We start from the raw sequence: 13,872 nt of genomic DNA on the forward strand, positions 1-13,872 counted from the left end.
CACTACTGCAAAAACTCATGAAAAGGTTTACACACAAAAAGAAACAATCTTTGATAGTTACAAGGGAAGAAGGTGAGTGTGGGGAATACTAAATAGACGACAGATAAGTGGTAACTTTGGTGAAGAGCAAGACAGTACACAATACTGGGGAAGCCAGCACAACCTGTACAAGGAAAGGTCATGGAAATGCCATAGACACATCCAAACTCCCTGAGGGACCAAACTGCTGGGCAGAGGGCTGTGGGGATCATGTCTCAGGCAACATCTAGCTCAACTGGCATAACATATTTTATAAAGAAAATAAAATGTTCTACATTCTAACTTGGGTCTTAAAAGCCTGTGAGCAGCCATCTAAGATACTCCACTGGTCTCACCCCTTCAGGAGCAAGGGAGAATGAAGAAAACAAGATACAAGGGAAAGATTAATTCCAAAGGACTAATGGACTACAACTACCACGGCCTCCACCAGACTGAGTCCAGTACACCTAGATGATAGTCGGCTACCACCACTGACTGCTCTGACAGGGATCACAACAGAGCGTCCCGGACAGAACTGGAGAAAAATGTAGAACAAAATTCTAACTCACATAAAAAGACCAGACTTACTGGCCTGACAGAGACTGAAGAAATCCCAAGAGTATGGCCCCCGGACACACTTTCAGCTCAGTAATGAAGTCATTCTCGAGGTTCACCGTTCAGCCAAAGATTAGACAGCCTCATAAAACAAAATGAGACTAATGGGGCACAGAAGTCCAGGGACAAGGACTAGAAGGCAGGAGGGTACAGGAAAGCTGGTAACAGGGAACCCAAGGTCGAGAAGGGAGAGCGTTGACATGTCGTGGGGTTGTTAACCAATGTCATAAAACAATATGTGTACTGACTGTTTAATGAGAAACTACTTGTTCTGTAAACCTTCATCTAAGGTACAATTTAAAAAATTGATAAAAATAAGTAAATAAATAATTTCATCACTTTACAATCACATATTATATAATCATAAATTTTGGCACTGGAAGAAATCTTTAAGATCATATACTAATCCAAACTGATTATTTTTACGTATGAGAAAACCCCAACCCACTGAGATTAGGCAATTTGTCCCCGATCACACATCTGGTTGGCAACCAGAAACCCAGTCACCTTGAATTCCAACACAATATACAAACATATACCTATCCATACACCACCATTCTTCCCTGCTCCTCACTTCTATCATTCTCCTATCAAAGAGGGAGGGAGGCAACTCAGGACGCTAAAGCATACCAAGCATGGTTCTGAAACCCAATAGCTGAAAAAAGACAACTTAAGACCAAGATCTCTCTGTAGTTGCCACCCCTATGGGTATGAGCCATTGTTTAGTGTCTGATTCACAAGAATTCTGGGTGATCTACCTCACAGCAGGGGCCAGCAAAAACCTCTGGATACCCAGCCCATAATGAAAAGAATATATTTTTTAAAAACCTCTCTGCCTACCTCCTGGCAGTAATCAAGCCAGCTCAAACCCTATTCACTTCACATGGCTGAAAGGTAACTTTGATCAGGGAAAAAAGAAAGTAGGATCTCCTGCTCAGAAAAAAGAGCTGACCTTACGACAAGGCTGAGAGAGAGCAAGAACCATCTTGACTTACCTCCTGGCAGACAGCCTCCTCAGGCTTGGACAAACTGGTATCTGGCAGTCTGGCCTGGATGGGATTAGCGTCTACCCAGGAAAGGGGCAAATGGACAGAAATGCTTGTTTATTCCCCCATCCCACCCACTGCTGGTCAGCTCAGCTTCACACCATCCTGGACAGGCCCAGTGTTCTGAAGATCGGACAGCCACCAGAAGAGAAGCCTCACAGCCCAGGTCAACGGAGTGAGTCAGTGGCAGAGCACGAAGAGTCACGGGGGGCAGAAATTCTGGCCTCCTGTAGGAAGACTGCCAAACCACACCCCCAACGTGGTCAGCACTGGGAAAGCGCTGCCCTATCAGGATTCTGGACTCCAAACCAGGAAAGGTCTTTTCTCAGGAGACTCCATAACACTCTCACTTCCAAGTGTCTCGTTCCTGCTCAAAAACCTCCACGGCTGTCTTCTGCCTAAAGCATCATATCTAAATTTTTTGGCTTAACTTTCCAAGTCCTCCATTATCTGGCCTCAAGTCATTTATTCAGCCTTATTTCCCATTCTTCCATAGTGTATACTCTGAACTAACCAAGCCAGTCTTCCCACTTCTCTCTGCATGAGCCAAGCCATTCTCCTTTCCATGTGTCAGTTAGCCAGAAGTGATAAATTCAAACACCTTCAGGGGTCAGGCAGGTAATAGAAGTGAATGCCGTTGTGATGGCTATGGCAGAACTAGGGAGCATGGCCCCATCTAGAGGCATTCAAATACTCTAATTCAAATATTTATGCAATATTTCATTGTGAGCATCGCAATAACCTTTTAAAAGTTATTAATACTCTTCCTATCTCGCAAGTGAGGAAACTTCCTTAGGTTAAGCAGCTGGCAAATGACTAGACACTGTCTCTAGCCCTGTCTGAAGCCACAGCAAGAGTCTAAACTACCCAGTACTGTAAACTCCACAGAAGATACAGAGCTCTGAACTCTGAACTGTGATTGGCTGCTAACCTAAAGGTTGGTGGTTCAAACTGACACACTGGCTCCAAGGAAGAAAGGCCTGGTGATTTGCTTCCATAAAGAATACAGGCAAGAAAACCCTATGGAGCGGTTCTACTCTGTAACACATGGGGTCACCATAAGTTGGAATTGACAGAAAAAGATTTGGTTTCTTGGTAAACTCTGAAGAAGAAATTCACTTTTCACAATATGCAACCTCGATCCAAACCCACTGCTGCTGAATTGATTCCAACTCATAGCGACCCCCTAGGGTTTCTGAGGCTGTAAATCTCTATGGAAGCAGATTGCCACATCTTTCTCCTGTAGAGCTGCTGGTGGTTTCAAACTGAAACTGCCAACCTTTCAGTTAGCGATCGATCACTTTAACCACTGTGCCACCAGGGCTCCTTGCAACCTCAACAGTGGGGTGGAACCTCCAAATCATGGCTTATCTACTAACCATTCCCCAACTGCCTTAACTTCCGTCCATCTTCCAAACTCCACCTTCCTACCAAAGTCTTTCCTAGTTATTTCGGGATCTACTGATTCCCTCTCCTCTCAATTCCTATAGCATTTACAGATTAGACAACACAATCAAGTGCTGAATTATACTATACTGTTTTGCAAAATTGGATACTTTTCCCCCATGTGCCTTAGTGTTGGCTTCAAAAATCAAATCCCTGTATTAACCTATATAGTTCTCCTGCCAAAAATGTCTAAGCTGAATCTAATCAAGAGGAAATAATCATACAAATCAAAAGTAACAGACTTTCTGCAAAACTAACCTGAACTCTTCAAAACTGTCAATGCAATGAAAGACAAAAAGGCATTCAAGATTAAGCAATTAAAGAACTGTTCTAGATGAAAGAATAATAAAGACATGACAAAATCATGACGACTAAATGTATGCATGATCCTTCAGTGGATCCTGAACAGAATAAAAAATTGATAAAAGATATTACTAAGAAAATTTGAATACACCCACTCCTCACTTATCAACTATCTCATTATCTGACATTTCCCATTTCTGACAATAGTAAAAAGTCTACTATACAACTCTTCTGTGCATTAACAACATACACCTGGCAGTAACAAATGCCGAGGTGCGAAGCAGAGTAACACTGGCTGTGGTGGTTAAGGTTACGTGTCAGCTTGCTTGGCCATGATTCTCAGTTGTTTGGCAGTTATTTAACGACGTAATATGGCAGTTAGGTAATGATGCAGTCATCCTTCATTCTGTGATCTGATGTGGTCAACCTCCATTTTTGCATAACGCTGATTTCTGCATAATGACCTGGTCTTTGGAACCTAATCATGTTGATAAGTGAGGATTAGGTGTACTATATAGTGGATGTACTGAATCAATGTTAAATTTCCTGAGTGTCTTAACTGTATTGGGCTTATACAGAAAGATACCCTTATTTTAAAGAAGCGCTGGTGGCACAGTGGTTAGGTGCTTGGCTACTAACTGAAAGGCTGGCGGTTCGAACCCATGGCCACTCCACAGGAGAAAGATGTGGCAGTCTGCTTCTGTAAAGATTTACGGCCTTGGAAACCCTATGAGGCAGTTCTACTCTGTCCTATAGGGCTGCCATGAGTCAGATCAATTCAATGGCAATGGGTATGGGACCTTTATTTTTAGGAGATACTGGCTGAAGCACTTAGGGATGAAGTAACATGATATGCACATCTAACAGTTAAAAGGTTCAGAAAATAAAAGAGAACAAATGTGGCAAAAATGTCAACAGCTGGTAAATGTAGGTGAAAAGTACTTAAGTATTTGTTACATTATTCAAGTAGTATCTGTAAGTTTGGACAGTCCTGGTGGCGCAAGTAGTTTCAGCTTGACTACTAACATAAACGTTGGTGGTTCAAACCCACCCAGATGCACCGTGGAAGAAAGGCCTGGCAATCTGCTTCTGTAAGATTACAGACAACAAAACCCTATGAAGTAGTTATACTCTGTCATGAGTTGAAATTGACTTGACAGCAACAGGTTTGGGATTTTGGGGTTTTTTTTTTTAATCCGCAGGTTTGAAATTTTTCAAAATAAAAATTGGTAAGGAGGGAAATCCTGTATTATACACTTCTTCATATATTCTGCTCTGTGAGAGATACAATAGGTATTCATTACTTATTTGCTGACTGCCTAAGGAAACTGGACTTGAGGTCAGCAACCAGATCCACTTTGCTGCAGTTCATGAGGGGTACAGTGGGAAACCCAAAGCGAACAGGTTGCCTCCAAAACTCACATCTCCTCACACCAGGAAATACTGAAGAATAGGGAAATCAACCCTTCACTGAGGCCATCACAGAAGTGCAGATACTCAACAAAAGTCCACTGACAAGGCAGAACACAGCTGCTGCCCACAGATAGGACCAAGAGCTGAGATCACATTGCATCTACACTGCCACCGAAAACTACCAGCCCAGTCAGTGGACAGGGGTAGAAGGCACTCAAGTGGCCAAATACATTAAATACACCTGAAAGAAGCAGTCATTACTCTTTATCAGATAAATCAGTCCTCTGCTTCAAGAAGGCAGAAGAAATCTGCAGGGCTGAATCACTGGCATTTCCTGCACTGGCTTCAACGAAATTGGCCCTTAAAAAGGATATAAAGCACAAGTGACACAGCTGCCAACAGAGGCCTCAACCAGGGAGCATGATGTGCAATAATGCCCTCATTCCCTTGTTCAATCAACGGATCATCTTACTTATGCCAAGTGGCCCTTTATTAGAGTGACTGACTGCCCAGTGGACAACTCTTCGCCTTGGCTCTCTCCTCCTCTCAACGACAGCCAAAACTGCCACTCCCAGATAGCCCCTAACCTAGCTTACCAGAAGGAATAGTCAAAACTCTTCTCCTAAAACCTCTATCAACTGGAATAAGATCTATCTTATGACACAGAGCTTGCTTCTCAAACCTACCATGTTTAGCATTTATACCAAAGACTTAGAATGAAAATATGTAAGACCTGCTTATCAAGCTTTGGAATTATAAACTATGAAGGAGAGAAAATACAATGCTTTAAGATAGGCGCTGGATTCAAAAAGATCTCAACAGATTTGATGCCATCAGTAATAACAAGATATGATTTAACAGGAATAAATGTAAAGGCCTATATTTAGCATAAAAGAATCAACCAAATAAATCTAGGATGGAAGAGACCTAATACAGCAATTCGTATTAAAAAGCTGTTAAAAAAAAAAAGCTGCCTGATGGGAGAAGTGGAGAGACTTACTAAATACACTCTCAATGAACCATGAATCTGACAGAGCTACTGAAAACATCAACATCAAGTTACATTAATAGAAGACAACTACACTCCCCACCTTTGAACAGCAAAGTCAGGGTACATGCAGAGAAACAGTGTCAGCAACTGAACAGAAGGTCCTAGAAATCATGTCATGTCAAATGTGGGGGAAGAACTGCAGATGTTTAGCCAGGGGAGAACATGAAAGCTTTTTCCAAATATATGCATGCCTATCATGCAGATGAGGGGAAAGATCTGTGTCTTCAAGAAGACAAAACCAGAACTAATGGGTGGAAGTTATTAAAAGGTAGGTATTGGCTCAGTACAGAGAAGAACTTTCAGCATAACATAGCAGTTAAGAATGTGAGATATGAAATCCAGACTGTTTGGATTAGAACACCAACTCTACCACTTAGAAACTGTATGGCTTTGGGCAAATTACTTAACCTATATGTGCCTCAGTTTCCTTGCCTGTAAAGGGAATAATAATATTATTATTACCTACCTCACAGAGCTTTTGGGAGTAGTTCACATAAAATGCTTAGAATAGTACCTGGCAGATGGTATATGCTGAAAAAATGTTAGCTATTGCCATTACTGTCAATATAATGGACCAGGTAACCTGAAAACCTTCCTACTAAATACACCTGGAAATGAGTTGTAAAATATAGTGGTAAACATCCTTTTAGATTATGCCAGTTATTGTCTCTCCATGTTAAGTTATTGTACCTCCACACCTACACTGTTATGCTCCGCTTTGTGATGCTGGGGCTTGGACTGCGCCAGCTCCATTTCACCTCTGCCAGCAAGTTCCCTGTTAGACTCTGTCAACATGGGGCGCTAAAGAAAAAAAATGGAAGGCAGAGGGGTCTATAAGGGACTTCCTCCCTCCTGGGGCTTGCTGTGTCTTGACAACAGCAGTTGGTTCCTCCTAGCTTCTATCTAAACTCCCAGAACCAGCCTACTGTGCCCCCTCAGATGCACTAGCACCAGCTGGGCAGGGCTCAAGTGAACCTAGGCCCTCCAGGCCCCTCCTTTGAGCTCCTGAGAAACCAGCAGCATCCTGGCAACACCCTCTCCTCAGAGAATCTGGGCGTAGCTCCTCCAGATTCCTCTGGACTTCTAGGTTCTGGTAACCTCAACCTCCTTCCTTTGTTTCTCAGTCTTAGAGAAGCAGCTGCTTAAGGCAGTTATTAAATCAAAGTTGCTTTGAGATTTCCTTTTTGCTTTTTCAGCCCTCCAACAAGGGTTTAAACTAATTCCCTTTATTGAGCTCATTCTATTAAAATAACTAGTGTGTGGTTTCTGCTTTCCTGACTGGATCCTAACTGACACATAGATAAACTGAGATCACAGGAAAATAAGGGAAATTCCAGGAAACAGAAACAAAGAAGAAGCTAAAACTGGAGCAGTGAGCTGAAGATGGCATAGCTGTCCTAACAGGGTGAGGAATATATGATACCCTCACAGGTCCAGGAGGCAGATTATGGGCCCACAAAAGGCAACTGAAAATCCTGTATACAGGCTGAGAATCTCAGGGTTACACCTAGTGAAAAGACAGACTAGAAAAAAGAAATCTGTCCACAGGGGCAAAAGGAAACTTGCCTTGATCACCTTCTGAAGCGGGAGGAATAAAACTTCTAGAAATTTAAAGCCATAAATGTGTAAAATAAGTGGGCTTGGAGTACAAATTTATATTAAGCTTGTGGTCTGGAAGTCCACAAGTAGAGAAAATTTATATATTCTGGTCCAAGGTTGGGAACAGACTTGAGTGTGCAGCACAAGCAAACACAAAGCTACTGTAGGCATTATATAATGGCCAATAAACACATGAAAAGATATTCAGCATCACCAGTTATCAGGAAAATGCAAATTCAAACCACAATGAGATACTTCTATACCTCCATAAGAATAGCTAAAATTAAAAAGATTGACAATGTCAAGTGTTGGTAATGGAGAAACTGGAGCTCTCATACACTACTAGTGGGAACATAAATGGTACAACCACTTTGAAAAACTGTTTGGCAATCTCTTTAAAGAAAAATATATCCCGCTCAAAGATGTGTACATGAATGCTCACAGTAGCTTTATCCGCAATAGTAAAAAACTGGAAACCACCCAAACGTCCATCAGCAGGTGAACGGAAAAACAAAATATGATATAAAAGGAAGAGATGGACTGTAAAGCGGCATGAGGAAACTTTTGGGGGTTAATGGAAATGCTCTGTATCTTAATGGTGGCAGCTTTACGTAGGTGTATACATCTGTCAAAGCTCTTTACACTTTAAAGTTTATTGTATACGAATTATACCTGAAAAAAGCTGATTAGGAAAAAAAAACACTCTAGGGAGACATGACCTCAATCCAGGCCACAAAAGATTACCATAGATGATACTCTTCTAAACATGAGCTCACAACCCAAAATTATAAAATACTTTTGGAAACAATTCATCATGAGCACAAGTCAATTACAACAAACAGGACTGTACTCCTAAAAACTTCAGATAACTGAATAATATGAAGAGACTATAAATTGCTTACTTAAAATTATTATAGACATAAGAATGAATTGAAAATATGAGACAAAAACAAGATTCCATGAAAAACGGGCAGATTTGAAAATGAATGAAAGAGTACTTCTAGAAATGAAAGAGACAGCTAATAAAAATAAAAACTCAAAAAGCAAATTAGACCTGAAAAGTAAATTAATGTACTAGGAGATATATCTAAATACCCAAAAGGTAATAAAGATAGAGATGAAAATTATGAAATAAAGATTAAGAGCTGTGGAGGACAAAATGAGAAGGTTCAAATAAGTTAAATATGAGGACTAGGAGAGGCACTACTTAAAGAGGTAATGACTGGGAATTTTTACAAAATTGATGAAAGATATGAAATCTCAGATTGAGGAATCACTATATGCCCCCAGTAGCATAAATAAAATTAAATCCCCACCATATAATCAAACTGTAGAACATAAATGACAAAAAAGAGGATCTTAATAGCAACCAGAAAAAAAAGCAGATACTTTCAATGAAATAATTAAATTGCAAGCATATTCTCAAGAGCAACAACAAAAAGCCAGAATTTCAGTGAAATACTTTCAAAATGCTGAGAGAAAATAATGAGAAGTCTAGTACCCAGCTAAACTATCAATCAATATTGAAGATGACGCAGACAAAGACAGTAGTTACCTCTAACAGATCCCTATTGAAAAACATTTAAAGGATGTATTCATCTATCTGACACCAAAAGAAGGAATAAAGTGTAAGAAGGAATGGTGAAAAAACAAACAAGAAACATATATGAGTAAAACTAAACAATCATGGACAGCACAAAACAAAAATTATTAATTAGAACTGCTCAACATTGGGGTGGACTGCATTTTGGAGTGATCCTCGTACTACTGGAAGTGTTTATTTTGAGCCTGGACAACAACTTTTGGTAAGAGACTGAATTATACGACCCCCAATTTATCTTCTGACTGTAGAGTTTTATCAGAGGTGTCAAAACATTCCCTGATCAACTAAGTTCAACCACTGAAACAGGGCTTTGCCCCCATTCTAACAGTTCTAGAACTCAATCTTGGTTCAAGGCATTCTTCCCACTCCCCATTCCATAAATAAAAAAGAACATTCTAAATAGAAATGCTTCTTAATATGAGTTCTCAGATGAGATTTTCCAGCTTTTGGAGAACACAGCTTTTGGCTTTGGATTAAGATTCAGGCATTACAATTAGTCATCCTTTGCTTGAACTTGGGCCAAAAGATGAGTACTTCAGAAATTTTTACAAAAAATATGTTCCTTCCTGTCAAAGGAGAAAATACCACACAGGAAGAGAGAAGGAGAGAACACATACACCCAGACTGAAAGCTACCTTATTTGATCTGAATGTTCCCCTCACATTCCCCATATATTCACAGCAGTAAAGATCTCCACAATGTAGGAAGCCCAACTCCCTTACCATCAGAGTTCTGACCCACCAAGGAGTAACATACTTGACGGTCCAGAACTTTAGAAACATAGGCAAGAGAAGTAAAAGGGAGAAGCATGGAGTAAAAAGCATATAAACATTACCACGTTTTCAGGAGGTAGTGCCATTCCAAGCAAGAGGACAGCTTAATGCTAGGGCTCAAAAGCCATCAAATGAAGACGTGAAAGCCAGGCTCCTATCCCCTTCAGCCCAAGAAAATTCGTTCATTCCAAAGCATACATGAATGGCCGTGTCTCAGATCCTGGGTAAGCATCATACAGGGACAAAAGACACTGTCTCTCATTACCTAGGAGGGCGGACAAACACGCAAAGAAACTCTTCGAGTACCGGATGACAAGCGCTACCTCATGGGTAAGGAAAAGCGGGAGCCCAGAGGAGGCAGCATGAAACCAGGTGATGCCCTCTCCCACCCTCGGCCTTCACAGTCACATCACTTATCTTCATAAATTTGTACTCTCCAAGGTGCTTTCACAGTTTATCTGATTTGACCCTCACAACCACCCCAGGAATAGGTAAGGCAGGTAAGATCATTGTTTACACATACGAAAAGTGAGGACCAAAATAAGTTGTGACTTGTCCAAGACAACCCCCACCCTCACAGAGCCTTCCAACCGTCCCCACGTATGCCCAACCTTCAAAAACCCTAAGTATAACTAACCACGCACTAGCTATGTGACTTTGGTCAAGTTAAATATTATAAACCTCAGATTCCCTACCTGTAAAACAGGGGTAATAAAGTATAATTAAGGTCGTTAGGAAGATTAAAAAGATGATCCATATAAAGGGTGTAGCATAGGGCCTGAAACGTAGTTGGTGCTCAGAAAATGTTAGCAGCGGCAGCTGCTGCTACTACCACAATTACTATTGTTAACAACAATAAGGTGAAGACTTCCCATTATAGTACTCCTCGGTTACAAACCTTTCAGGAACCTGCACCATCGGTCGCTCTCAGACAACTTCATCTGCAGACACACTCTCAAACAGACCCACCCTCTTAGGCACCTCGAACTTCTCCCCGTCGGACATGCCCCTCTCCCCACAAAACTCACAATTGATTCTCCCCTCTCAGACTCGGTTACGAAGGAGGCGTCACACTCGCACCGGCCTCTCCAGCACCCCCTTTAGGCCTGGGCATCCCTGCAGGCGCCGAAACCGGACACCAGCAGCGAGCCCGCGCCGGTTACCTGGCCGCGCGCTCCCGCTCTACTCGCGCTTCCCCGGATTGCACTTAGCCGTGGGCTCGCGCCAGCACTGTGAGCCCACAATTAGTTTAAACTACGGCCCCGCCCAATTCGCTCCGCCCTCTGATTGGCCCCCGTCGGCTCTTGTCGCAAGGTAGGGCACTCTTGAGATCCCAGGAAAAGGAAGTATGCCTAAGGGCCTCTGGGAAGGGGGTGGGGTGTCACTACTTCCGGATCCCGGCCTGGACTTGAGGGCAAAGGCAACTACAATTCCCAGCACCTTCCGCGGTCTTGGACCCCGCCCCCCCACGGGTGGCAGCGAGAACTACAGGTCCCGGTAGGCATAGCCCAGCGAGTACGCCGCTTGTCCCGGATTTGGGAGCAAGGTAGTTACCATAGAGTTACGCTCTGTAACCCTGAGGTAGTGGGACGCCGTGACTGGAGGGGAAACGACTGTGGGTGAGTCGGGAGGAAAACAGGCAAACTGCTCAAGGGGACAAGAGCTCTATGAAGGGGCGAGGGGCCACCACAGAGAGACTAAGAACTTTTCTACTCGGGGACCTGAGACCGCACCCCCCACCCCTACTCTTACCCCCTTTCACTTTGACCTAGACACAACACACATTTGGGATGGACGGGGCGGGAGGAAGGCGCTGCTATACATACCTACACAGATTTAGCGGTGCCGTAAGAACTTCTCCCATCACAAACGGGCCCCATCCTACGGATGCCTCAAATTCCTGACACACCCGGAGAGAACTGAAACGCCCTCAAACATGGGGTTGGTTTTCCTCTGAGGAACTGAGACCCTCTTAAAGAGAGAAGATGTAGCATTAGAGTACATTACAGTCCTTAATTCTGGAGATGTAGGTGACTTTATGGGGCTCGAAGCGTCCCCCTCCCTTCCTCTTCCAGGCAGGAAGATCCCATGGTAGAACCTTATCAGAGAGTCAGCAGGAACCTCCCACACAAATTCCTTAAGGGCTCTGCCACCAAATTACCCAGTGTCCTACACCTATGCCATGGTCAGCTTCTTGGAGTTCTACAGTTAAAGAGTTTCATTCCTTATACAGTCCCCATGACAGATCTATTACCTTAGTAACTTATCCAGGTCTTTCACATCCAGTCCCTCTTTTGATAATCATAACAGCTCTGTAAGTCGAGGATATTTATCCCCATTTCACAGATTGGAAAACTGAAGCCCGAAGAGGAACAGTGACTTGCCCAAGGCCACGCACCAAGTCAGTGATAAAGCTAGGACTAGACCTGGTTATCCGACTTGCAGCCAAGTCTTTAGCCCTAGCTTACTGTCCCTGTAGCTTAAGAACTTGTACCAAGGAATAGGTTAAATTGCCCCAGGGAGAAGGAACCTGAATGGCCTGCATTGGCCTATTTACACTTCAGCCTGAATGAGTTTCAGATCCTTCCTCGAAAGTTTAAATGGGAAAAGGGAACTAGAGAAATTGAAGACACTGGGAATCAACCCAATTTAACTAAACCAGAAATAGTCTGGCTAACACAGAACCCATGATTAGCTGGCTTTTGGTTGGCCCTGATCAGTCCACTTACTATCTTAAAGTTCCTCCAGGCTGGGTCCTAGGCCCGCTTCCTCTCTCACTCTGTATTCTCTTGGGTGTTTTCGTCCACACCCACAACTTCATTTATCACTTGTATGCAGATATATACAAGTATATATCTCCAGCCCAGTCCTCATCTATGTAAGTTCCACATCTGTATAACCAATTGCCTCCTTGACGTCTCCTTCAGAATGACTCAAAGGCAACCTAAACTCAACATGCAGAAACTGAACTCAAAATGTTTACACACCCCAACCCTCTCCTCCAAGCCTGGACCTTTTCCAGTGTTCACACATCTATATACCCATGTACACAAACCAAAAACCCAGGAGTTAGCCTTAATGCCTCTTCCATTTCTCATTCATCATAAAGTCCTCTCAGTTTTACTTCCTAAATATCTTTTCTCTTGTCCTAGCTACTGTCATCTTTTGTCTACCCACATCCTTCTAGCCTTCCCTCCCATCCATTCTTGCATACTGCAGCCAGAATAATCCTTCAAAATGCAAATCTGATATTGTTCACTCCCCCTCCCCAACCTATCCCCATCCCTGTTTTAAAATACACTTTGTGGCTTCCTATTTCATATAGCATAAAGCAACATCTCAGCCTGGCTCCTGCCTACCTCTTCAGCCTCCTGTCAAACTACATGTCCCCCTCCCCCTCTCCCCACCAGTTATATGGCCTTCCTTAAAGTCTTCAAAATTCCACGTAATCCCCCACCGTTGGGCCTTGCACACGCTGTTTCTTCTGCCTGGTATGCTCATCTTTTTCTCCTGATGGAGTTGATTTGTACTTATCCTTCAGATTTCTCTCAGTCATCACTTTTTCAGGCAAGTCTTCCCTGACTGCTCAGTCTAGGTCAGACTCCTCAATTAGAGCAATAACGTGTCCCTCTCTTTTACAGTACTTTTCACTGTTGCAATTTTTTATCTATTTGTTAAGCATCTACTACTAGCCACCACTGTAGGGCTACAGCTATGAGGAAAACATGGCTCCTGCCCTTGTAGTTTAGGGACATACAGGTAGTAAGCAAGGAGCCCTGGTGGTGCAATGGATAAGCGCTCGGCTGCTAACCAAAAGGCTGGAGGTTTGAACCCACCCAGCAGCTCCATGGGAGAAAGAACTGGCAATCTCACATAAAGATTACAGCCTAGAAAACCTTATGGGGCAGTTCTACTGTCACATAGGGTCACTATGAGTTGAAAATCAACTCGACAGCACCAAACAACAACAGGTAGTAAGCAGATAATTAGTGTTATGAGTGCTAC

The 13,872-nt window shown here is 42.8% G+C and overlaps 1 protein-coding gene across 4 annotated transcripts in view; it reads right to left on the reverse strand.

Annotated features, from left to right (window-relative positions):
• The window catches only part of NUMA1 (nuclear mitotic apparatus protein 1), an 86,778-nt gene that overhangs the window by 63,900 nt on the left and 9,006 nt on the right, over window positions 1-13,872 (reverse strand). The window contains exon 1 of one of the 4 annotated variants that reach the window (XM_023736524.1): window positions 11,031-11,213. The exons of the other annotated variants lie outside the window; for them this stretch is intronic. The gene's annotated coding sequence lies outside the window, so the exon portion shown is untranslated. Of the gene's footprint in view, window positions 1-11,030; window positions 11,214-13,872 lie in introns of those variants that run through there. 4 annotated transcript variants of the gene reach the window in all.

Source organism: Trichechus manatus, unplaced genomic scaffold (assembly GCF_000243295.1).
Source record: "Trichechus manatus latirostris isolate Lorelei unplaced genomic scaffold, TriManLat1.0 scaffold00088, whole genome shotgun sequence".
In the NCBI taxonomy this organism is placed as follows: Eukaryota; Metazoa; Chordata; class Mammalia; order Sirenia; family Trichechidae; genus Trichechus; species Trichechus manatus.